At 37.0% G+C, this 26,152-nt stretch overlaps 1 pseudogene; it reads right to left on the bottom strand.

Moving 5' to 3' along the window:
* Nucleotides 1–968: 968 nt before the first annotated feature.
* Nucleotides 969–9,398, bottom strand: LOC137204904 (nuclear pore complex protein Nup50-like; annotated as a pseudogene).
* Between the last annotated feature and the right edge of the window lie 16,754 nt (nucleotides 9,399–26,152).

The following is a 26,152-nucleotide window of genomic DNA, read 5'->3' as shown; positions in this document are numbered from 1 at the left end:
GTCTTAATATTAGGAGTGTTTTCTAAAATCAACTTATATACCATACAGTCTTTGCTTTTGAATTTTTAAATGCTTATAGGATATACACTATACTAAGGGCCAAATTTACTTCTATTAATAAACTGTGTCTATGGGGTTGCTTAAGCTAAATGTCTATGGCAGCATTTATTAAATTTATGTTTATTAAATGTCTGGCATTGTACTAAGTGCTCTCTATATGATCACACAAACATACCTAGAAGAGGAGTGCTATTGTTACATATGAATGAAAGCAAACTTAATCTGCCCATGGTAACACAGCTAGTAAACTGCAGATTTGAGATTGACAACCAAGCAGTCTGGCTCCAAAGCCCATGATCTTAACTGAAATAAATATTATAAATATTTATTGATGAATATCTAAAGAAATCATAGCTTTAAAGGATCCATCCCTATGTGTTCTGATTACCTTTCGCTACTGAGCCAAAATAGAAGGTAGAAATGAGAAGCTATTTTCCTCTGCAAGTTCCCATTTGAAAGTAATAAAGGAAATGTTTTTGGGATGACTTCTGCTCTATTATTGCACATTATCAACTGGATCACATTTCCTATTACTTTGCAATTTATTTGCTATATTTAGCTGCAATTGGTCATTAGTCTACTTTGCTGGGTAAGTTGAATTCTCTAAGTAGGGTTTCAAAAAGTACTAAAGGGGGCTTCCCTGGTGGCGCAGTGGTTGAGAGTCCGCCTGCCGAGGCAGGGCAGGGGACGCGGGTTCGTGCCCCAGTCCGGGAAGATCCCACATGCCACGGAGCGGCTGCGCCCGTGAGCCATGGCCGCTGAGCCTGCACGTCCGGAGCCTGTGCTCCACAACGGGAGAGGCCACGACGGTGAGAGACCCACGTACCGAGAAAAAAGAAAAAAAAAACATTCAGCAGTATATTTCCTAAATTGGTGTCTGCAGCTGTGCTTCTGATTTGCTATAGGTTTTAATGCAGGGTACCTATACCCTTCTCTTTTAAATTCATTTTCTTATAAAATAGTTTATAGTTTTTGGAGTAAAAAGCATCTCCTTTTACTTGAGTAATTACTATTTTGGGCGGTTCATCATCCCTTCCTTTATCTTTGCCTTTGCATTCATTTCTGCCATTTTCTGCTTGGCTCACCAATGTTTTCGTGAAAAAATGGTGAAGAAACTGGTTTACTTTGTGGAATATTTTTGCCAAAAAAGCTGGTTTGCCAAGGGAAAATAAAAATCCAGTCAGGGGGCCAAAGCTTAACAAGCCTAAAACAGAGGCATCAATCTTCTTGCAAAAGCATCTATTGCTCCTAGCAATGGGTCCATTTTCTTTTCAGACACAGACTTCACTTTCTTTTCAGATGTAGCTTTAGTTTTGCTGTCATGAAACAAAAATGATGGTTCTTGCTGTAATTTGTTTGAACCAAATAGGGAAAGAGACTGTGTTTCAACCAACATTTTGTTAGTTCCATTTTGATCATTATTACTGCCCCTGTTCCCATGTTTAATGTCTGCTAAATATTTCTTACAGTCTTTAAAGATAGGTGCTAGATCAGAGTGGGTTTGTGTCACATGCTTCACTATCCAATCATGAAGAAAAAGTTTAACACAGCCGGCTTCTTATTACTAGCATTCCAGTGGTATGCTTTATCCCAATAAAGACAGGAAAAAGGCCATTAGTTTTGGGATTTGAACACTTTTTCTCACCTTTTGAAGTAATAGAATCAAAGCCTACCTTGGTCCATGTCCCAGTCTTTGGACTATTGAGGGAAGGGGCACTAATTACTGCTCTTTCCATTTGACAGTCCTTGTGAAGGTTGAACTCCAGTGCCTTTACCAAATCCAGAAAACTGTCCTCCTCCAGAAAGTACAACCAAACCGTTGAAACATTTAAAAGCCCCTTCACTATCAGATTGAAATTTAACCTTCCTACACTTTGCTTTTTTTCATGACTCTATTCCTCAAGGCTTCCTCACTGACCACAGAGGATGCTGCCACATCTTCTGCTTTGTCATCTTGATCCCAATTTCTGTTTATTCCTTCTCTGTGATTCTTTTGGCACGTCCAAGGTCACAATAGAGGCGCTTGAGTCTGAGGTAGATGCTGGTCTCCTGGAAGAGCGCTTCGTTGTTCCCAGTGAATTTCTAGGGCTCATGCTAATCCGAAAACTTCATGGTTATTAAGCCCAGAGTCTCAAACACTGCTTTTCCCAGGGGCCTCATCGCTATGTTCCAGAGTGAAGAGGAGACCATCTCCCACTTCACTAAAGACCACTGTAGTAACAGTGCCAAGCTCTGGGCTGCCATCTTGTAACTACAAGGGCATTTTATATTTTTTAGTTACTAAATCTGGCAACCCTATACTGAGCTGTGAGATATTCCAGGGAAAGGATGAAAGACATAGTCAAGACTTAGCAGATCGGCATTACTAGAAGGAGCTAAGAGGAGGGTCTTTTTTGTAGGGAGATATAACCAAGACCCCTGCATGCTGGTGGTACCCAGGGTTCGGTTCCCCTTGAAACCCCTAGATAAGGGAAAATCACCTGGAAAAAAAGGTATTTTTGTATACTGAACTATGTATCCTGAAAGCAACTATTTTGAAACAGTGTTCCTGGAAGTGGCAATATTAAGTGTTTTCCCCTGAACAGAAATAAACACTCTTGGGAAAGTTTAAGTTACATTTCAAAAAATATGAGTTTGTGACTGTAAATTTTAACCTGTGACAGTTGCCTCTTTGAGACGTGTTGCCAGTGCCAAGATATATTATCAGGGTTGCATATAGCAAGAGAATGGGAGCAGGGACACCCCTCACACAGCAAAGGATAGTGCCTTTGTTTCTGTGACAGTGACCACTGCAGTTCCCTGGATACTAACCCACCTTTTCCCCAGAAGAGCCAGGGATAGCAAGACTTGTGTTCATAATTTCTTTATGTAAAAAAAAAGAATTATCTTATCAAAATAATATCCCTATTTTTAACGAGAAAAAGTAAATAGTCCTAAAATCTTATTTAAAAGAAAAAATAGCAATACCTTGCTTTACAGTTCCTCATCCAGACCCCCACTACCTAAAATTTAACTGAGACCTTTTCTTTGCCATTTGCTTCTATTCTGACTACAAGTTTCTACCTTTTCTGTTCTTCTACGCTCATTCAAGTGGGGTTTGTGGAAGATCTTCAGATAAATATGTGTGTCTTCAATACGAAGTCTGGAAGTCTGATTTTCTTTATAATTCTTCACGGTGGCTAACACAGTGATCTATCCAAAAGGACAAATCAGTAAACAAAACTGAATGTTACTGAGCACATAGAAGGAAACAGCTGCTCTGAAAAACAGAAACTGGCAAATTCCCATTGGTAAATCTGTTTTTAGTGATGACCAAATACCTGTGGTCTGGATCTGCTGCACATAAGTGTTCTTGTAGTTCTTCAACCATGTGTAAATAGTCTCCAAAATTATTCGGAGATCCACAAGAGCATCAGAGCACATGCATGAAATCGGTGGCCACTGCCAATTTTTCAATGCCATGTCTCTCTCTTTTACTAAGCAATAGAGTCACAAGGTCTTTCCTCTGTGTGCTCATGGAGAGAGCGATTTCTGATGTCTTTTCCTCTTCTTATGAAAACTTCTTATGAGGACACAATTCCTGTGGAATTAGGGCCACATTTAACCTCATTTAAATGACCTCATTTAATCGTAAATACCTCCATATAAAGCCCTATCTCAAAATACGGTCAAATTGGGGGTTAAGGACTTCAACATATGAATGGGGATGGGCACAATTCAGTTCATAACAAACAAAAATCATCTAAATAAATATTCAGTGGTTACATGTTATGTATATTAAAAAGTATATTTAATGCCCAGGGGGAAAGTCTGGGAAAGTTGAAAGCAGGAGTTAAACAAAGACAAATTTTCAGTTTTCCCTCAATTTCACTTGAAAATAAAAGCATGACTTTAAATATGTCATTGCAAGGCAGGAGAACCAGCTCTATAAATCTGGATATTACATTTCAGTTAGTAAATACCTCTTCTAAAAGGAGGTATCCTTATCAGTTGCTATCTAGTTTATAGAAATTTACTAAAAATAGGTCAGACAATTATTTGAACCTGGAGATTATATAATCTCAGCACCCTCTCCCCACAGATTAATTGCAACTCTGAATGTACAAAACTTGAATAAAATGTTAACAGTAAGCCTACTTCCCTTAGGAATTTATTATATTACTGGAAATTATGCAAATAGCTTTCCCCAAATTTTTTTCAGAAAATATTTATTGACAAACCTTGTGGAATTATCTCAACTATTTCCATGGCTATTAATTTCTCTTAAAGTCTGCGTCAGTTTATTACTGTACTTCCTATTTGTGCAGGTTGTCATACTGATGAAAAGAATAAAAATAGCTTTTGCACTTATTTGTTTGGTTTTTGTTGTTGTTGTTGTTTTTGTCTGCAGCATGTGGGATCTTAGTTCCCTGATCAGGGATCAAACCTGCATCCTCTACAGTGTGAGCGCAGAGTCTTAACCACTAGACCACCAGGGGAGTGCTTTTCTGCACTTATCTGTAATGGTGGAAGTTTTGTTGCATGGAAAGGACCAGATTTATCATTAAGTTTCAGGATACTTTTAAACAGAATTCAGTCTAGAAATAATATGGGGGAAAAGTGTTTCTTTTGAAATTATGACAAAAAGCTCATAAAATAATTATATCATTATATTACATAAGTATGAAACATGTGACCATATGGAGTCATTCATAAGCAGAGAAAGTGGGTCCAGAGGGTGGCTGAGGGATTTGAATGGTGTACGGCAGGAACAGGGTCCAGTGGGGCCTGCTGCTGATTTGCTAAGCAGAGAAGAGATCAGTCTCCAGTAACAGACTCATGTTATTCAAATTGCCCAGGAGAGATCCAAGGAGAGGACTGGGGTTGGCTGCGAGAACACAGCCTGAAGGGGGCTAATGCACCACAGCTAGCCAGGAGGGAGTCCGGGAAAATGTCTGGAACTGCCTAAGAGGCAAGAGACCATTGTTTCAGGGTGCACGAGGAGAGGGGATTCAGAACACTGCCTAAATGAGCTCCAGAGAAGGGCACGAGCCGCGACTATCAGCGCGGACCCCAGAGACGGGCATGAAACGCTAAGGCTGCTGCTGCAGCCACCAAGAAGCCTGTGTGCAAGCACAGGTCACTATCCACACGTCCCCTCCTGGGACCCTGTGCAGCCCGCCACTGACAGTGTCCCGTGATCCAGGGACAACTTCCCCGGGAGAACGCATGGCACGCCTCAGGCTGATGCAATGTCACACTGGTCTCTGCTGCTGCAGGCTGGCTCGACATTCCGTACCCCTCCCTCCCCCCGGCTGGAGTGAACCAGAGCCCCCTAATCAGCTGCTACCTTAACCGCCTCTTGTCTGAGCAAAGAACAGATGCCCTCAGGAGACCTACATGCAGAGGTGGGGCCAAATCCAAAGGTGAACCCCAGCAGCTGTGCGAACAAAGAAGAGAAAGGGAAATCTCTCCATGTAGCTCCAGGAGCAGCAGATTAAATCCCCACAATCAACTTCATGTACGCTGCATCTCTGGAATACCTGAACAGACAATGAATCATCCCAAAATTGACGCGGTGGACTTTGGAAGCAACTGTAGACTTGGGGTTTGCTTTCTGCATCTAATTTGTTTCTGGTTTTATGTTTATCTTAGTTTAGTATTTAGAGCTTATTATCATTGGTAGATTTGTTTATTGATTTGGTTGCTGTCTTCCCTTTTTGTTTTTTTAGTGTATATATATATATATATTTTTTTCCTTTTTCTCCTTTTGTGTGTATGTGTATGCTCCTTTGTGTGATTTTGTCTGTATAGCTTTGCTTTTACCATTTGTCCTAGGGTTCTGTCTGTCCATTTTTTGTTTGTTTGTTTTAGTATAATTTTTAGCGCTTGTTATCATTGGTGGATTTGTTTTTTGGTTTTGTTGCTCTCTCTTTCTTTTTATTTTTTTATTTTTAATAATTCTTTTATTTTTTATTTTAATAACTTTATTTTATTTCATTTTTTTTTCTTTCTTTTTTTCCCCTTTTCTTCTGAGCCAGGTGGCTGACAAAGTCTTGGTACTCCAGCAGGTGTCTGGCCTGAGCCTCTTAGGTGGGAGAGCCGAGTTCAGGAAATTGGACCATCAGAGACCTCCTGGCCCCACGTAATATCAAACGGCAAAAGCTCACCCAGAGATCTCCATCGCACGCTAAGACCCAGCTCCACTCAACAACCAGCAAACTACAGTGCTGGGCACCCTAGGCCAAAAAACTAGCAAGACAGGAACACAACCCCACCCATTAGCAGAGAGGCTGCCTAAAATCATAATAAGTTCACAGACACCAGAAAACACACCACTGGATGCAGTCCTGCCCACCAGAAAGAAAAGATCCAGCCTCATCCACCAGACACTGGCACCAGTCCCCTCCATCAGGAAGCCTACACAACCCACTGAACCAAACTTAGACACTGGGGGAAGACACCAAAAACAATGGGAACTACCAACCTGCAGCCTGCAGAAAGAAGACCCCAAACACAGTAAGTTAAGCAAAATGAGAAGATAGAGAAATACACAACAGATAAAGGAGCAAGGTAAAAACCCACCAGACCAAACAAATGAAGAGGAAATAGGCAGTCTACCTGAAAAAGAATTCAGAATAATCACAGTAAAGATGATCCAAAATCTTGGAAAGAGAATGGAGAAAATACAAGAAACGTTGAACAAGGACCTAGAAGAAATAAAGAGCAAACAAACAATGATGAACAACACAATAAATGAAATTAAAAATTCTCTAGAAGTAATCAGTAGCAGAATAAATGATGCAGAAGAACGGATAAGTGACCTGGAAGATAAAAGAGTGGAAATAACTACTGCAGAGTGGAATAAAGAAAAAAGGATGAAAAGAATTGAAAAGTCTCAGAGACCTCTGGGACAACATTAAATGCACCAACATTCAAATTATAGGGGTCCCAGAAGAAGAAGAGAAAAAGAAAGGGACTGAGAAAATATTTGAAGAGCTTATAGTTGAAAACTTCCCTAATATGGGAAAGGAAATAGTCAATCAAGTCCAGGAAGCACAGAGTCCCATATAGGATAAATCCAATGAGAAACACGCCAAGACACATATTAATCAAACTATCAAAAGTTAAATACAAAGAAAAAATATTAAAAGCAGCAAGGGAAAAACAACAAATAACATACAAGGGAATCCCCATAAGTTTAACAGCTGATCTTTCAGCAGAAACTCTGCAAGCCAGAATGGGGTGGCAGGACATAATTAAAGTGATGAAAGAGAAACACCTACAACAGAGATTACTCTACCCAGCAAGGAGCTCATTCAGATATGATAGAGAAATTAAAACCTTTACAGAGAAGCAAAAGCTAAGAGAATTCAGCACCACCAAACCAGCTTTACAACAAATCCTAAAGAAACTTCTCTAGGCAGGAAACACAATAGAAGGAAAACACTTACAATAACAAACCCAAAATAATTTTTAATATGGTAATAGGAACACACATATTGATAACTACCTTAACTGTGAATGGATTAAATGCTCCCACCAAAAGACATAGACTGGCTGAATGGATACAAAAACAAGACACATATATATGCTGTCTACAAGAGACCCACTTCAGACCTAGGGACACATACAGACTGAAAGTGAGGGGATGGAAAAGATATTCTATGCAAATGGAAATCAAAAGAAAGCTGGAGTAGCAATTCTCATATCAGACAAAATGGACTTTAAAATAAAGACTATTGCAAGAGACAAAGAAGGACACTACATAATGATCAAGGGATCAATCCAAGAATAAGATATAACAATTGTAAATATTTATGCACCAACATAAGAGAACCTCAATACATAAAGCAAATGCTAACAGCCATAAAAGGGGAAATCAACAGTAACACAATCATAGTAGGGGACTTTAACACTCGCTTTCACCAGTGGACAGATCATCCAAAATGAAAATAAATAAGGAAACACAAGCTTTAAATGATACATTAAACACGATGGACTTAACTGATATTTATAGGACATTCCATCCAAAAACAACAGAATACACTTTCTTCTCAAGTGCTCATGGAACATTTTCCAGGATAGAGAATACTGGGCATATACCCTGAGAAAACCATAATTCAAAAATAGACATGTACCACAATGTTCATTGCAGCACTATTTACAATAGCCAGGACATGGAAGCAACCTAAGTGTCCATCGACAGATGAATGGATAAAGAAGATGTGGCACATATATACAATGGAATATTACTCAGCCATAAGAAGAAACAAAATTGAGTTATTTGTAGTGAGGTGGATGGAATGTCATACAGAGTGAAGTAAGTCAGAAAGAGAAAAACAAATATCGTATGCTAATACATATATATGGAATCTAAAAAAAAAATAAAGAAAATGGTTCTGAAGAACCTAGGGGCAGGACAGGAATAAAGATGCAGACATAGAGAATGGACTTGAGGACACGGGGAGGGGGAAGGGTAAGCTGGGATGAAGTGAGAGAGTGCCATGGACTTATATACACTACCAAACGTAAAATAGATAGCTAGTGGGAAGCAGCCGCATAGCACAGGGAGATCAGCTCGGTGCTTTGTGACCACCTAGAGGGGTGGGATAGGGAGGGTGGGAGGGAGATGCAAGAGGGAGAGGATATGGGAATATATATATATGTATAGCTGATTCATTTTGTTATACAGCAGAAGCTAACACACCATTGTAAAGCAATTATACTCCAATACAGATGTTAAAAAAAAAAAATGCCCAGGAGAGAGATCCAGTTTATTCACAGTTTTGCAAGAGTCTGAACCTCAGCGTGTGATTTTTAACATAAGATAACGTTTTGATGAATATAGTAATTTGTGAAAGTTTGAACTATTTACTTTGAAAAATAAGAGACTGAACATAAGCATGGTCTATGAATCATTTTTCACAGATTTCACAGAGCAGGAAGAAGCTGACATTTATTATCTTTGCCCCCAGGTATCCCAGTCTATGGATACTTCAGAGTTAGAGTTGATTGTCCACTGAGACACATGCAAACGGGCTGTTTATGATCAACTTCCATTCTGATTGGCCAGTGTTCTATTTTGATGCGCTACTGTCTGTGCCATAAAAGGTGCCTAAATATTCTGAATATCTCCCTGATGATAACGTTATAGCAAGTATTCAGCTTAAATTTTCAAATGATATTATTTCATTGATACATGTGTGTGTGCATACACTTGATTTCACTTTATAGTAAAATATAAAAATTCTGAATATCATTTGACAGATTTTACAACTCCAAAGTAGACAAAATAAGCCAATAGGAAGCCAACTGACCCTGTTCTTGGATGTCGTATGCCCTACAAAGAGCGCCATCTCTTCACGCTACTAAACAGCCCTGCCTAATCCGAGCAGCATCATTATATACGAAGCAGGGACTGCAATAATGAAGGAGAGACTTAACCCAAGTCTCAGTTCTGAGAACTTGCACACATCACCTCTGTAAGTGAAAGCCTCCTTACCTCTAAAATAGAATCAAACAGTATGACATCATCTTTTCCAAAAGGCTGCTGTGAGAGGCAGGTGAGAAGGTAACACAAATGTGAGGTCTTATTTTTCATTTTGTTTCCACTGGCTTTTAAAATCCAATGCATGAAATTTTCTTACTTTTAGGGACAACGGTGCTTAAACCAATTATCTTTGGTTCACTTGGATTCACTGTTTACACTAAAGAGAAAGTACCTACAGCAGAATTCTTAAGAAGTTGGCCCTGATAACTGGCTGTTTCCTCATTTTTCTCCTGTTAAGCTGAACTTCTTGGACCATCTTCTATACTGAAGAAACCTAGCGTCATTATCCCACCTCCACGTGTTCAATTCTCTTTCAAATACACTTTCCCCAGTATATGACATGAAGTGACTGGAGGCATATCGCATTTTTATTTCATACAACAAAGCAAACATTGGATTTTTTAAACTGTCACATTGGCTACACATGGGAGGTAAACATAAAGTGAATTTTGTTATAGCCCCTCTGTCAGAGAATTATTTTTACACTTAATAGAAAGGGGAATTTTATGAGAGGTTTAAAATCTGTTGTACAGTGTGAGCTAGAAACACAAAGGCCACATAGCTAACTGCAAATGTGAGACATGGCTGAGCATGGAAGAGTGAGTAGTGGGGACAAAGGGTAAGCGTTCTGTGTGGGAAGCAACCTCTTCTCCTGTATTTAACCTAAGCTGTAACTCTGATTTTTTAAATTTACAAACAGTTTGCCAATCTTATAAAGAACCCAAAGGCATACTCAGTCATGATAAAAATAGAAAATCATATCTGGCCACCTCCGTTGTAAAGTGGGCATGGTCGCCAAGAAAGGGGAATCCATGCCAGCACCTCTGGGTCAGGTGACTTCAGAGAGCCTGACCATATGGATGAGTAGCTCTTGTGTCTGCTAGACGACTGAGGAAGACAAAGTATTCAGGACTAGCATTATTTTTGCTTAAAGATTCCAAGAGGGAGAGATAGACTATACTGAAAATAATGGCATTCTAAAAGTCACAGGTGGTTTCAGAAATTCATGGCAGTCCCTCTACCCAGAGCCTTTACCAAAATGTCAAGGCCGTGAGGACTTGGGGAATTTGGTTGCTGGTTGAGCAGCTGTTTCCCAGAGACAATTCTATACCAAGAAAGGAGAAGTACATGTTTGAGGAGCGCTAGTCATCTCTGCCACAGCTAAACCTTTGGCTTTAAAACGTTTGGGTAAATAATTTGCATACAATTTTCAAACTGAGCTGTGTATGAAATCTTGAACATTATTATTTCCTTGAGTGATTTTTATGATAAATCTAAAGTTGAGATTTCATTTTAAATGGATGAAGGGTAGATCCCAGCTTCCAATATAATCTTTGATTACATTGTTAATCAAAGTGAAATTATTAATTTAGGGAGTATTGCATTACGAACGGTTTTTGAGGAAGAGCTGTCTTTTAAGCCAGCTGAGATTGCTTGGTCTTTGGTCTCGGCCGTGTCCCAAGTTGCTGACTCTCCTTTTGTGGTCAATGAGTTCTTATGACAATCACCAATCTCACTTGTCCAATAATTTTCCTCTATTGAAAGACTTTCCTTTTGCTACCTAGTGAGCAAGATTACTACTGCCTAAGAAAACAAGACTCCCCGTAGATTAAAAATCATAAAATGTATACAAATTGGGGGGATTTGAGGTGGGGCAGAATCCAGATGTTTTAGAATGGTATGACAGATTTTGCATGGTTGGTTTTAGTTACTATTACCACTAATAGCCCTATCATCAAACCACTTAAGCCTAAAAACATCATACAGTAAAATCACTCAGCTTTCACTTAAATGACAAATGGAAGAGTTTATATATACGCTGAAAACCCATAAGTGATAAGGAAAGAATAAGTCAAAGAAGGACATATACTCATTTTCCTATGTGTCCCTTTTTTGGCTAAATAGAATTCTAAACATGAAGATAATTTATATATGGATTAGGAAAATAAAGCTTGTAACTTACTCTCATGTTCGGTGAAGTTTTGAATTTTAAAAAGGGGATGAGATGTTAGTAATCCAGGTAACAGAGGCCAGAGGATGAACATCTGAATGAGAGCAGGGGCTGGCACGTCTATGTAAAGAAACACATATAGAATATCTCTTATGTTCATGAGTCTATGATTATTACTGTTACGAAAGAAAAAGACACAACATTTTGCTTACAATGTGAATTCAGCTTGTGTGTTCTACTCTGAATACAGAGGCATAAGCTATCAAACAGCAATAGATTTGCTGAGCCAAAAAATGAGCTAAAAAGTTATTTTAAAATATTTAACCTCGGTTCAGGATTTCAGATTATACTTCGGTAAAAACGATTATTTTAATAAGAACCTTTTGCTTCTACTATCAATAAGTATTTTGTAATACATCGATATATATAAAGGTTAACTTTAAATTTATTGTATATTTTTTAATTCAGTCTAGGAATATATTTTGGCATCTATAAAAAAGTTTTGAATTCAAATTTAAATATTTTTATTGTCAGAAAGGTCAGTAAATTCACTGAATAAAAAAGCCTACTATAACTTTATTAAATCTTCAGTGTTTGGTAAATTCCACATAAATCAGACTAAAAGCAGTGATCGCATTTCAGCATTCTACCTAATGACAGTACAAAATACACCACAGATCAAGATCTTTAGGTAAAGGTTGTTTTCTGATGAGAAAAAAAGTGGAAATTCAAAAGGATAAGCAAATTAGCTTGAAAAATATTTTTACACACAATCGTAATAAAACTTTAGAATAAAAATCAAGTTTTTTTTTTAGAAAATACCGTTATGAAAATAAAATTTTCTTACATATTCCCTATGGATATTTTTAAATTATTTTAAATGCAAGAATTTGTGTCTGGTTAACAGCTTAGAAGTACATGTTTGTTTACAACTGTATAGTCATATTCAGCAGAAAATGGCAACTAAATATGAAGAGTCATAAAAAGAAAGCTATATTTTTCCATCAGCTTCTTTTAGTTTTTGGATTTATTCTGGTGCATGGTCATATGTCCTAAATCATTGCTGGGGTATTAGGTCCCCAGAGCTGCTATAGCAAAATACCACAAACTGGGTGGATTAAACAGACATTTACAGCCACACAGCCTGGAGGCTAGAAGTCCAAGATGAAGGTGTAGGCAGGGTTGGTTTCTTCTGAGGGCTGTGAGGGAAGGACCTATTCCATGCCTCTCTCCTTGGCTTGTAGATGGCCATTTTCATGTTCCTATGGCTTTTCCCCTGTATGTGAGTCCATCTCCAAATTTCTCTTTATAAGGAAAACAGTTATATTGGATTAGGACCCATAATCACCTCATTTTAACTTGGTAAAAACCCTATCTCTAAATAAGGTCACATTCTGAGGTACTAGGGTTAGGACTTCAGCATATGAATGGGGGAGCACAATTCAGCCCATCACAACTGTAAATCTCAGTAATCATGAGTGCAGGTATCGGAGGATATATGATTGAGGCAGGTATATATATATATATATATATATATATATATATATATATCATCTTTCCAACTCTTGTGGTAGCAGAGAGTCTTTCCATCCAGGGGAGAGCACTGGCAGCCTTCTCAGTTTTCACTAGCACAAAGTAGTCACAACTGCTTTGCTGGCTTCCCAAAGCGAACGTGTTGTTTGACAATAAGTGATATATGATGTCTGCAATCCAGAATGAGTGCTTTGTGAACATTCATTTAAGGATTCTAATGCTACTCTTGAATCAAATGAGTCATTAAAGGTCTACCTGAGAGCTCTCCATACCAAATAAATACCTTAACATTTGTTACACTAACTCCTTGCAGGGGGTTGATCACAGACTTACAATGTAGTGTTAGCCCTTGGAGTTTATCAAGGTGAATGTTGGAAATAAACTTTTGAATTCTGATTCTACATTTACTGTAAAACTACTGTTGTCCATTTTTTTTGTTTGTTAATTAGGAACAGAATTGTCTTTCTCAATAGCCAGCCTGTTCTCCCTTCTCTGATTATGAAAATATGTAATTTAAAATGCTATCATTTTGGCCTTTGTGACTGTTATCAGAATTGATGCTGTCAGAGGAATTATGGAACATAATTGTTTTTCTCCTCTTAGATGCATTATTATCTTTCAAAAATATTCCACATTTAATCTGTCTGTGTGTGTGTGTGTGTGTGTGTGTGTGTGCACATTTACCCATGCATGTGTGTGTGTGTCTCTTCTTTGGCAAGTTTTTCCTTAAAAATTTTGTAAATACATGAGGGGAAAGTGAGTCAATAACTTAAAATTTAATATCACAAGAAAAAAACAAACTACCTTCTTGTTTCTTATACTGTCTATTAATCTACACGACCACCTGTGATGACACAGTTACTCTCAGTAACTAAGGAGAATTAAGCCAATTTTATCTGTCCGAAAGCAGAATGGTTCTTAGAGTCTATAAATGTCAGTTATTCTAACTGCATCACGTGATTAATATGCAAACACTGAATGGTTTAAGCAGATGTCACAACTGAAATATTTCAGGAATCTTAGCTCCTGCTACTGAACCATTAAATATCACCTGTTGCCTTAGTACCATATGATTCATCAAGGACTTAAATAAAATTAAGTCTCTAATAGTACTTTCAGTAGATTTAAAGTTGAGGTTACACTTCTCCAATGCCTGGACATTTGTGTTAATTTATAAATTACTCATAGCTATAAGAGCATTCTATATCAATTCTACAAACAAATTCAGGGGCAGCAAATTTAAATCATATTTCTTCTTTAATATGTTTTATAAAGTTAATTTTGTTTGCTTTGACCTGTGATATCACCAAAATCTGGTGAACAATTGAGACTAAACAACATCCTAGGCGTGTACATTTATAAGTTGGGTAACACTTGAACAAATTCTTTAATTTCTCTATCAAGATCTCTCATATCAGATCATTACACGTTCGCATCAGGGTTGTTTCATTATTGAGTTGTATATCCCATCTCAATAATTGTTACATGACTCTTAGAGATATTAAATTGCCAATTGGATAATGACCATGGGATTCTTATTTCTCCACTTCTAAGAAACTGTTTGGTATCTAGGGTATTTTTTTATTATATAGCTGGTAGGATCAATCAAAGTATTATTTTAATTCACAGATTTTCTAGATCAAGTGCCGCTTTCTATCTTGTCTGTAAGAGTTTTGTGTAACAGACTATTAATTCAGAGTCCTTGCTTACCTGAAAAGTTCCTTCATTTCACGAGAAAACCCCATTATCCAACAACTCCTCCCACTAATTGGTCTTAATATCATTCTATTTTCTGGGCCTGTGTTTCGATAATTCAGCAGCATTTTTTGCTCATGATGAGGAGTATGTTTTTATTTTTCATTATAATGTGGTTCCAGACCACTGCCTGTCTTGTCCTCTGAATCGCCTGTTCACTTTCCAGGGGGCAGCCTATGAGTATTTAATCCAAGTAGAGTGATCAGATGGGACTGTGATGCCTAGAAATGAGGCAGACAAGTGTATGCAGGGAGGAGACACCCATACTTTCAACAAAATATATTAATGAATTCTTTGTGGATTCCACAATGTTCTTTTCTAAAACTAGATGTAATATTCTAAGTTTCAATACAAAGTCTGAAAGTCTAAATTAGAGTGTGAAACTTTCCACTCTTCAAGTTATAGAATAACGTATTTTCCCAAGCCATTCATAACAGTTTGTACCAAAATGAAATGTGTTGCTTACATCAGAGCCTTCTAGAACAAAATATCTATTCCAAATTGTAGAGGAAAAAGTAACCAAGATCCACGAACTAAATATCTGAATTTTTAGAAGTTAATATATCATCTTATCTCCAGTTCAGAAGTTTCAATTTGTCAAAATTGGAGGAAGCTTATTGGGTTGCTGAATGGCAATGCCACACCTTATTCCATACACACAATAGTTTCTTTATATGCATATATTATCATATTTTCATATACTTACTATAAATAATGTCATAAATTATGTATACCATTTTATATGTATACATTTCCATAGAACAAATACCTTTACACTTGTAATCAAAGGAATAAAATTATCCATGTTTATTTTTAAAGTATGTTTCAGTATTTGTGGGACTTAATACTAGAGATTTTGTCTAAATAGATAGCTGGATGATAATTCAATGTTACTTTTCAACTACGGTTTTTAACTAAATTGCAAAGTTCATCTTCTCTATATCTATAGTAGCTATGAAAAACCTCTCATTTATCTTCTCTTATTCCAGGAGAAACCTGGTACTAATGTGTTAAGAAAAAGAAGTAAACAACCTTAAGATATTATAAGTGGTAGTAACCAGAGAACATTGTCAGAGCTTTAGAAATTCAACTTCATAATCCCATAACATACATTGTAGATATATTTGGTGATGAGACCATCTGCAGCTCTTGGTGCTAACAGGAAACGTCTTTACATGACAGATTTAGGGTATTTTTTAAAGTACTTTAATCTTATTTTATCCACCCAGAATGTCAGTTCTGCTCTCCAAAGAAATTTAACAGTTACTCTATGTAATGTTTGCATTAAAAGGTGCTAAAAAACAATCATAAGTAGATGTTGAATAGTTTCCAGGCAGCTAAACACAGAGTGTGAAGATGTACAGAAAATATTAAGTTGTTAATTTACCTCATGAATATTATTATTAAAATACAGATTTTTTATTCTTCAAGTAACATAAATTTATAGGATTGATAACATGCTACAGTAATTTGCAGTCAAGTTTCCATTTGTCAAATAGCCTACATTTATAAAATTTTTAAACTTATTACCTGTTAGAAATTATACTAAGATGCCATCATGGGTCCTATAACTCAATAAGTTAGAATGGCTATCATGAGATGATATCTCAGTGTGGTTTTGATTTGCAGTTCCCTAATGATTAGTGATTTTGAGTATTTTTTGTACCTGTTGGCTATCTGGATGTCTTCTTTGGAAAAATGTCTATTTAGATCTTCTATCCTTTTTAAAATTAGATTGTTTTCTTGTTATTGTGTTTTGTGAATTCATTATATGTTTTGGATATTAACCCCTTATTAGATATATGATTTGCAACTATTATCTCCCATTTGGTAGGTTGCTTTTTCATTTTGTTAATGTTTTCCTTTGCTGTTCAGAAGCTTTTTAGTTTGACGCAGTCCTACTTATTTTTGCTTTTGTTGTTTTGCAAAAAATCGTAGCTAAGATTTATATCAAAAAGCCTACCACCTGTTTTCTTCCAGGAGTTTTATGTTTCAGGTCTTACATTCAAGTCTTTAATCCATTTTGAGTTGATTTTTGTGTATAGTGTAAGATAGTGATCCAGTTTCATTCTTTTACACGTGACTGTCTAGTTTGCCCAACACCATTCGTTGTACAGTTTTGACTTCTTTATCATAAATTAATCGACCATATATGTGTGGGTTTACTGCTGTCCTCTTTTTTTGGTTCCAATGATATATGTGTCTGTTTTATGCCAATACCATACACCTTGGACTGCGATAGCTTTGTTGTATAGTTTGAAATCAGGAAGCATGATGCCTCCAACTTTGTTCTTCTTCCTCAAGATTGTTTTGGCTATTCAGGGTCTTTTGTGGTTCCATACAAACTTTAGGATTATTTGTTCTATTTCTGTGAAAAATGCCATTGGAATTTTGATAACAATTGTATTGAATCTTAAGATTATTTTGGGCAGTATGGACATTTTCACAATGTTAATTCTTCCAATCCATGAGCATGGGACATCTTTCCATTCATTTGTATCATCTTTAATTTCTTTCATCAATGTCATATAGTTTTCAGTGTACAGGTCATTATTAGTGTATAGAAATGCAAAGAAAACTTAATATGTTGATTTTGTATCCTGCAACCTTACCAAATTCATGTATTAGTTCTAACAGTTTTTGGTGGATTCTTTAGGGTTTTCTATAATATAGTATCATGTTATCTGCAAATAGTGATGGTTTTACTACTTTTCTTATTTGGATGCTCTTCATTTCTTTTTCTTTCCTAATTTCTCTGAGTAGTACTTCCAGTACTACGTCAAATAAAAGTGGCAAGACTGGGTATCCTTGTCTTGTTTCTGATCTTAGAGGAAAATTATCAGCTTTTCACAATTGACTATGATGTTAGCTGTGGACTATCAATTTCTTTTGCATAGAAATTAAACACTACTGATTTTACTAGATACGTACCATGTTTTTTTGAAGGGTGACTTGTTATGCTGTATAGTTTATGCCCAGCCAAAAAGCTTGAGTGACAACCAAAATCTTTATTGCTCCACTTACCAAACATTGCTCTTTGGCTTCAGTTCTTATCAACTCAGAGGGTGAGTCTTTTTTCTAGCTTGTCAATTCAGACTGTACCTTTTCTAAATAACTGTATGTGATGATGGGGTAGCCCCATCTTTGGGGTCATTTTATTTTCAGTTAAAACTATCCAAAGTTTCCTTTAAGGCTAGGAAGTTCATATAATATCAATCTGAGAGGTTTGTCATTTAAAAGCCTTCTAGTGGGGACTTCCCTGGTGGCACAGTGGTTAAGGATCCTGCCCACTAGCTAACTGTTTTGCATTTCATAGTGTATATATTTTGATGCAGCAGCATAGCACAGGGAGATCAGCTCGGTGCTTTGCGACAACCTAGAGGGGTGGGATAGGGAGGATGGGAGGGAGGACCAAGAGGGAGGGGGTATGGGGATATACATATGCATATGGCTGATTCACTTTGTTGTACAACAGAAGCTAACACATTATTGTGAAGCAATTATACCCCAGTAAAGACCTATTTTAAAAAAAAATAGAATCTGCCTATCAATGCAAGGGACACAGGTTCAAGCCCTGGTCCGGGAAGATCCCATATACCACAGAGCAGCTAAGTTCTTGCGCCACAACTACTGAGCCCACGTGCCACAACTACTGAAGCCCATGTGCACAAGCACTGGAGATTATACAGACAAGAAAAGATGGGGAATCTCTAAGTTGGAGCACATTTCCCCACTTCCACAGATCATCAGTGGGGGTGGGGCTGGAGGAGAGACCAGGAGCCAATGCATTACCAGTACTTTTCCTCTAACCTCACTTCTTAACTGTCAGGTGTTAGGTGTGGAGGTAAGAGTGGGTTGTGTGACATGGAAAAGAATATCCCCAAAGCCAACTGTGCAGTTTCAGAACAAAGGTAACTTTGGGGGAAAAAATATACTTAAGAAGTCAGTACATTTTCTAAACTGTATTCTCACCAAAGTGTTGGCACACCCAGAAGCAAAAGTTGTGTCACAATTTGCCAACACAATAGTCTCAAGCAATTAAAGAAAAATCACACAAACAAAGAAACAAAACAGAGAAAAACAAAAACTCAGATTGTAGCTGCAAATAACAAAGTCAAGGAAGTTACAACTACACTATTCTGGAACAAATAATAGGTGGAGAAATAACCATTTATTCCAAGATGTGTAGATAGAAAAATATTGCAACCTGAAACTTTGTCAAAAAGACTTCAGGTATATATTACAAAAGGTATAGAGGATGTCAGAAATGAGAAACAATTTTAGAAAATTGAAATATATCACAAAGAATTAAATAACATGTGTCTGTACTTTCAAGGAATGTTGAGAACACTAACTCTATGAAACATGCTGAAACATGAGTTAATAAGGCATTAGGGGGATATTTTATTTTTAAAATCAAATAGGCACAAAAAAAAACTACAGAGAAAAATAATATGAATGAAGGATTTATAATGTAATTAAAACCATTAATACACAGAAGACTCTAATGATGGTATGGAAAAGTAACTTCAGAAAAATTACACAAAATGAAGAAATGGACAAAGAGATAAAAATAATTATAGATAGATATGAAGACAGATATTGGGGACCCAAAATATGGTGTTTTTTGAAAAATGACTAGGATAAATGGAACAGGGAAAAAACCTTCACAGATATAATAGAGGGCTTTCACATAAATATGACAAGCTAGCCACATGTTTCTATCCTCCCTTACATAAATCTGCACTCAAAACACCTTACAGTAATGAAAAGTGGTAATGAAAGTCCATACGGACAAAAGAATTTGAAAGGGGACACCAGTGAGATAAGACTCCAACCAGGTTTGGGAAGAAGGAAAGCCGATGAATTACAATGTTTTGGCCATGGAAAGTAATATCGAAGAGAGGTTCAGAACTGGGGCAAACCGTGAAGTTGGAAAGTGAGGTCCTTGTTTCAGGCATCCCAAGACCACCACAATTTTGATGATTCACTAGAAGGAATCACAGGATTCAGCATATAGTTGTACTCACAGCGAATATTTATTACAGTGATACAAGAAGGATCAGTAGGAAAGACATAGGTGGAGCCTAGAGGAATCAATGCGAGGACTTCCTACACTCCATCCTCTGTCATACAGAGCACACATTCCTGCCATTGAGGAAAATGCAGCAACATGTGTGATGTTGCTGCCCAGGGAAGCCTGTTTGAGACTAAAAGTTTAGGGTTTTTACTGGTGACTGATCATATAAGCACCTTTTGCCTAGCACCTACCAAAATCTGCGTTCCCAGCAGGAAAGCAAGTATTCACCATAAATCACAGTGTTGTATAAACAGACGAGGCACAGCAACTAACCTTACCACTTAGGGACAAAGGGAACGTTTTGAAAAGCCAAGGTACCAGAAGCCAGCCAATGGCCAACCTTGCAAGCAGGCCCTTCTAAAGACAGGAGCTTCAGCCTGCTGTGCAATGTCTCCCCAGGCCCATCTCAACTTTTACAAAATGACTTCCTCTTCCTCCACTCCTTTGCCAGAGAAGAGAGACTTATTCCCTGGAGAAATTGAACCAGGCTGTTTTAAACTGGGGATGCAGACCTCATGTAGCACAAAAAATGAGGCACAGGATGAAATGCAAGGAGAGTAGGTAAAAGTCTGTGCATTGAGCTATGGAGTTCTTGGGCCACCACTGCTAGAAGGTTGGAAGATTCTAGTCTAGAGAATGATTTCCCAAGAAAATTATCCTGTACTTCAGGTAAAGATTTTCCAATGAAAGAATTTTAGAGATATTTAAATGCATTTCTCTCAATTAACTGACTAAGTTACTTTAGTAGACACCTGAGCTGGTTTGCTAAGGATCTCCTGTCTACAAACTGCCTCTTCCCCCATCACTATGTTTAGATGGAAATGCTTCTTTCAGTACAGTGTGACCTTGTCCCTTGGACCAATTTGATTTATGTTTTGTGCTCAACTCAAGATGAATCCTTTTCTAGGATATTTTAATTCAGCCCTAGGGTGATATCTTGAGGTCATTCTCTTTCTGGTGTCTTAAAGGATGAAATATAAAGATGGAAAGCCATTGGCAACCACATGTTCTGCCATGTGGAGAAGTGTGTTCTTCAATGGAAGAGAATAAAGTTCAACAACAGACAGGAATGGTGGCATCTGAGTACCTGGCATGGAATGTGCCTCACGCCCAGCTGCATCCTTGCCCTTCCCAGGGTTTGGTAGTCAACATTTTCCTGAATTCTATAAGCCAACTCATTTGCCTTTTTTCATATGCCATTTGGGGTTGGCTTTCAGTCGTTTGCCAATAAGTGTTATTACTAAATATATTACGGTAATAAATCATTCCTGTTAGGTGAATTTTTAAGTTTATTTTTAGTTTTATGCATTCTTCTGGAACCCAAATAACATTTTATCAATATTTCCTCTGATTCAATTATTTCATCTGTAAGATAAAATGTTGGACACTGGTTTTTCAACCCTGGCTGGGCATTGAGAGTCACCTGAAGGGTTTGTGTGTGTATGTGTTTAATGTCCAGACCCCACTCTGCATACTTTCCTTTTCTTCTTCAAATACTAAAATTTATTAGTCTATGATTCAACTTGAACATTTATACAATACGTTAGGCTAACCTGAGAGATATTTTTGGTGTTGAAAGGTTTAAGAAAAAATTGACATTATATAATAGAATATAAATCTAATCTAATTTTTCAGTATTCCAAAAGAAGCTAGTCAGTTAAATGTCAGATTCACTGTGGTTGTTATCTTTTACTATAATAGCAGGAAAGGAACAAAAATATCTGAGGCAAGAGAAAAATTACATAGTATGTAAATAAATACCAGTGCAGAATACTTTTTTTAAAGAAGTAGTATTTAAGGAAAATCTCACTGTACAAAGGGAAGAATCTCTTAAAGAAAATAATATTAAGTCTGGTCATCTGCAAAGAATTCAAGAATTGCTTTCAAATGTCTATTTCATCATAGAAAACAGCTATAAAACAAAGATGAACAGCTCTTGTAGCAGAGCCTTGCAGACCTCCAGCCTTGTATAAATACCCTGCAAAGTCCCACACACCCGAGGTCGCAGCCTCTTTCCTCCTTCCCACAGAAGGAAACAGAAGAAACACGTCTCTTTCTCATTTTCATTCAAGTCTTAATCATAATCCAAAGCTTTTATCTGCCATTAGTTTTTTCATTATTTTTCACTAATTGAGTCAACTAAATATTAAAGCATCTATTCTAGACAAAATACAAGGCCAACTCAAAGGAAAAAATAAAATTAAAATACAAATTCTACTATACTCTGAATTTGTGGGGATAAAGCAGGTCTACATATAAAATATATGGGCACCACAAATATATAAATACCAGATGAGCTCTAAAGAGAATAAGATCAAACACGAGAGCCATTGTACCGTGAAGGGTGAAAGTCTAGATTTTGAATCCAGCATTTTCATTTTCCTGCTTTGTAACTTTAATAGGTATTTAGTCTCAGCTTCCTTATCTTTAAAATGGGGATGATGATATCCCCATTTTGAATTTTTGAAATTCAAAAAGTAGTTGTAAGAATTAAATTGATTAACATATGCACCATGACTATCACAGTACCTAGAATAGGGTAGTCATAAACCAAAAGAATTGTCGTAGTCAAGGCTTTTTTGAGGGCAAGTTTCAGAGAAAAAAAAAAGGGTACTACCTTAAATGGGATTATCTCAAGGAAATCAAAAGAAGAAATTTCTTAGGAAGGAAGAAAGGACAAAAATCAAGACCTAGCCTCTGGAAGTCTCAGTAGCCATTCTCCCAGCTGTCTCTCTCCTCCTCTTTTCTTTTCTCCTCACATAGCCATAACACATACAAACCCACACTTTACAACCTGGAAAAATCTCCTAACCAACTGTCAGGCACCAGTTTAAATTTGATTTGTTCTACAAATTTTTCACAAATGCCCCAGAGCAGAATTAACTACTCTCCTTTCTATATTCCCGTACACACTGTATTCTTATATATACATACATACATATGTAATACTCTGTGCAGGTCTGATCTCTTTAAAGGTGATCAGAGTGAAAACCTCAGAACACATGACTACAGAAACCACTCAGAACCAGTTTGATCTTTCCTAAAAATGGTTTCACCTAGCTGCCTCTTCCATTTCTTAAGTTCATAGCTCTTCCTTTTTGGCTTCTTGGATCAGGAATTCTGGAAGAGCATGGATGGGGTGTTCTGAGTCAGTCTCTCTCTGAGTTGGTCAAATGTTGGCTGCAGCTGGAGCAGGTGACTGGCTGGGATCTATTTTTCTAAATGCAGTCTAAGAGCTTCTCCGTAAGGTCTCTCCATGTGGGGTAGCTTGGGCTTCCCTGATGAATGGCTTCTCTGGGGCAACTGAGCGGCTTACAAGGCAGTTTAAGCCTCCAGTACTATTGTTGCATAACAAACTACCCCAAAACTTAGTGACAACAAAAAATCATTAATTTATTCATGAATGGCTTCAAATTTCATGAGTCTGAAAGGTGAGCAGGACTAAGCACAGTATCACCTAAAGTCATTCAACTGGGGACTAGATAGTTAACTCTCAAGATGGCTTATTCACATGACTGACACACTGGTCTAGACTATTGGTGGATAACTCACCTACGAGTACGGAACGAAGTCCCATGTTGGCTTTTTCATAGGTTTCTTGGGCTTCCTCAGAGTGTGGTGTCTGGACTCCAAGAGCAAGTGTCCCACAAGAACAAGGGCATTTGTGGCATTTTTAAATCCAGCCTTAGAAACACATAATGTTAATAATGCCACATTCTACTAATTATAAGCAAGCCCCAAACATGCCAAAATTCAAAAGAAAGGAATTAGGTTCTACCTCTTGATGAGATCATGTTAAGGTTCGAAAAGAACATGTGGAATAAGGAATTTTGTTGAGGACATTTTTGGGAAACAATCTTCCACAGCATATCCCTAAGAATATGGAAAATCTTATCTGAAAGCTTTGGGGCTGTGTGTGTTTAAAAATTCAGAATTTTGTACCTTTTAGAAAGGTAACATGGTATCTGAATGCTTCCTATATAAAATCCCCAGCGTTAGGGAAGCAAATGTAATCAAGAAGTGTAATATTTTCCCACTGCAACAGTCATTCTAAGTAAAGTAAATAAACCTTGGAATGACATTATGTCAGCTCAGATCCTGTTTTGCCAGCAAATATTTGCCACATATTTACAAAAAAAAAAAAACTTATTTTCAGAGCTTTTTGGGGTTTTGGATTTGTAAATAAATGATTATACAACAAAAGTTATAATTTTTAAGAAAAGATTAATGTCTTAGTGATACCTCATGGATACATATCTTTAAACACTGTATTTCTTTTTTTAAGTCATACATCCTTCAAGTAGTACTAGTTTGTAATTTTTATATCTTGCTGTGATACATGGAAAGCAGAATATTAATTTAACATCTCAAGATTTCAAGATTTGGGGGAAAAAAGTTTCCAAAATCATGTTGACAACATTCAGCTATGAAAACTGTCTTCTATCCAGAAGTAATAAAGAATATGAAGAAAAAACAATGGTGTTAGAGAAAGGTGGGGCTTCTCAACCACCAGTTGAATGTTTATTTGGCAACACAAATGTGGTTTGGAGGAAGCTCAGAGCCATTTGTTGTCCGCAGTGCTGAGAGACTATTGCTCCTGAGTTATTTAACACATTTAAATGTTTACTATGAACAGTTATCAAGGACAATCTAATAATAAATAATTATTGGATAACATTTCAGCTTTCCTCCATTGCCCCAGAAGCTCATTCTACGATGGTGATCTTCAGCCTTGACTTAAACTAGGCATTGATTTTAATGCCCAAACTTCCAGCATCTGGCCAAAATGTGTATTGTGTTACCTCTTTGAACAGTTTAATCTGTAAAACCATTACTCCTTCATTAAAAAAAAATTATCTTGACTACAAAAGCAAAATAAGAATGAATGAAATATTACTTGATCTTTAATAATTTTTATTTTTCAAAAGCAAGATGTATAGTACTCATTTTATAGTGTTGTATGTTTTTTAAATCAACTGTCCTTTAGATAATTAAGAAGGTAGCAGAATCATTGAATTTTAAAGCCTGGAACATTTTTATATAGTTAATCCAAACTGACTTTATACATGAGGCAACCAAAGCATAAAGCAGCTAGCAGATTTGCCCAAGGAAGTTTCTTTCATTGTTATAGAAATTTTCTCCACTTTCTTTTCCTCAATAAACCCATTTAAAGTAAACCAAATGAATCTTTTCACAATAAAAGATAGCTGAAGCTTTGTTCCTGACTTCCACATATTTCCAGAAACAAAAAAAAAAGGGGATTCCTTCCAAAACTTTTCTTCAGTAAAACCTTTCTTAACATCTCTTTTTAATAAAATAATTATTAATGATATGCATAGTTTTCCTGAAAAAGTAAGTGATTTCTCAAGTGATACTTTCACTCTGTTTAGTAACAAAGTATAATTAAGAAAAAAGCACCTGGGGACTTCCCTCGTGGTCCAGTGGTTAAGAATCCACCTGCCAATGCAGGGGACACAGGTTCAAGCCCTGGTGAGGGAAGACCCCACATGCCAAAGGGCAACTAAGCCCGTGAACCACAATTACTGAGCCCGTGCTCTAGAGCCCACGAGCCACAACTACTGAGCCCGCGAGCCACAACTACTGAAGCCCACGCGCCTATAGCCCGTGCTCCTCAACAAGAGAAGCACCACAATGAGAAGTCCGCCCACTGCAGCAAAGAGTAGACCCTGCTCGCTGCAACTAGAGAAAGGCTGCTCACAGCAACAAAGACCCAGCACAGCCAAAAAAGAAAGAAAGAAACAGGCAGCTGAATAAACTGTGTGATGTTTGAAGGTTAAACGGTATCAACAAAAATGCACATAAAAGACTTTTAGTTTCTTTTTTTCCAAAATTAACCTAAAGGTTTTGTGCAGTTTGGATCTGACATAATTCAGTAGAGTACGAATAACAAGCCAAATTACATTTACTCTTTCTTTTCTTGAAATCTAACTGAGAAAGTTTGTAACCATCATCACACTTAACACCCCTGAGGAATGCTTTTTGGGTGAACACAGCTTGACTTTCATTTTGATAAAATAGCTGATGTACCTGAATTCAAAATTTATAATAATCCAATCCAGTTTCAGCATTTTTTCCAGAAAGGCTTTTACATGCTATATTTTTCTGGAAAATATGAACTATAAGTCATGTATTCACCTTCCTCAACTTCATTTCATCCTTTTCCCGCTGCTTCATTCCTCAGAAAGAGAAAATAAAATAAAACTGATGTGACACTTTTAAT

Source organism: Pseudorca crassidens, chromosome 13 (genome assembly GCF_039906515.1).
Source record: "Pseudorca crassidens isolate mPseCra1 chromosome 13, mPseCra1.hap1, whole genome shotgun sequence".
Taxonomy (NCBI): domain Eukaryota; kingdom Metazoa; phylum Chordata; class Mammalia; order Artiodactyla; family Delphinidae; genus Pseudorca; species Pseudorca crassidens.
The sequence above is the reverse complement of the archived record's forward strand: the minus strand, read 5'-3'. Positions and strand labels throughout refer to the sequence as shown.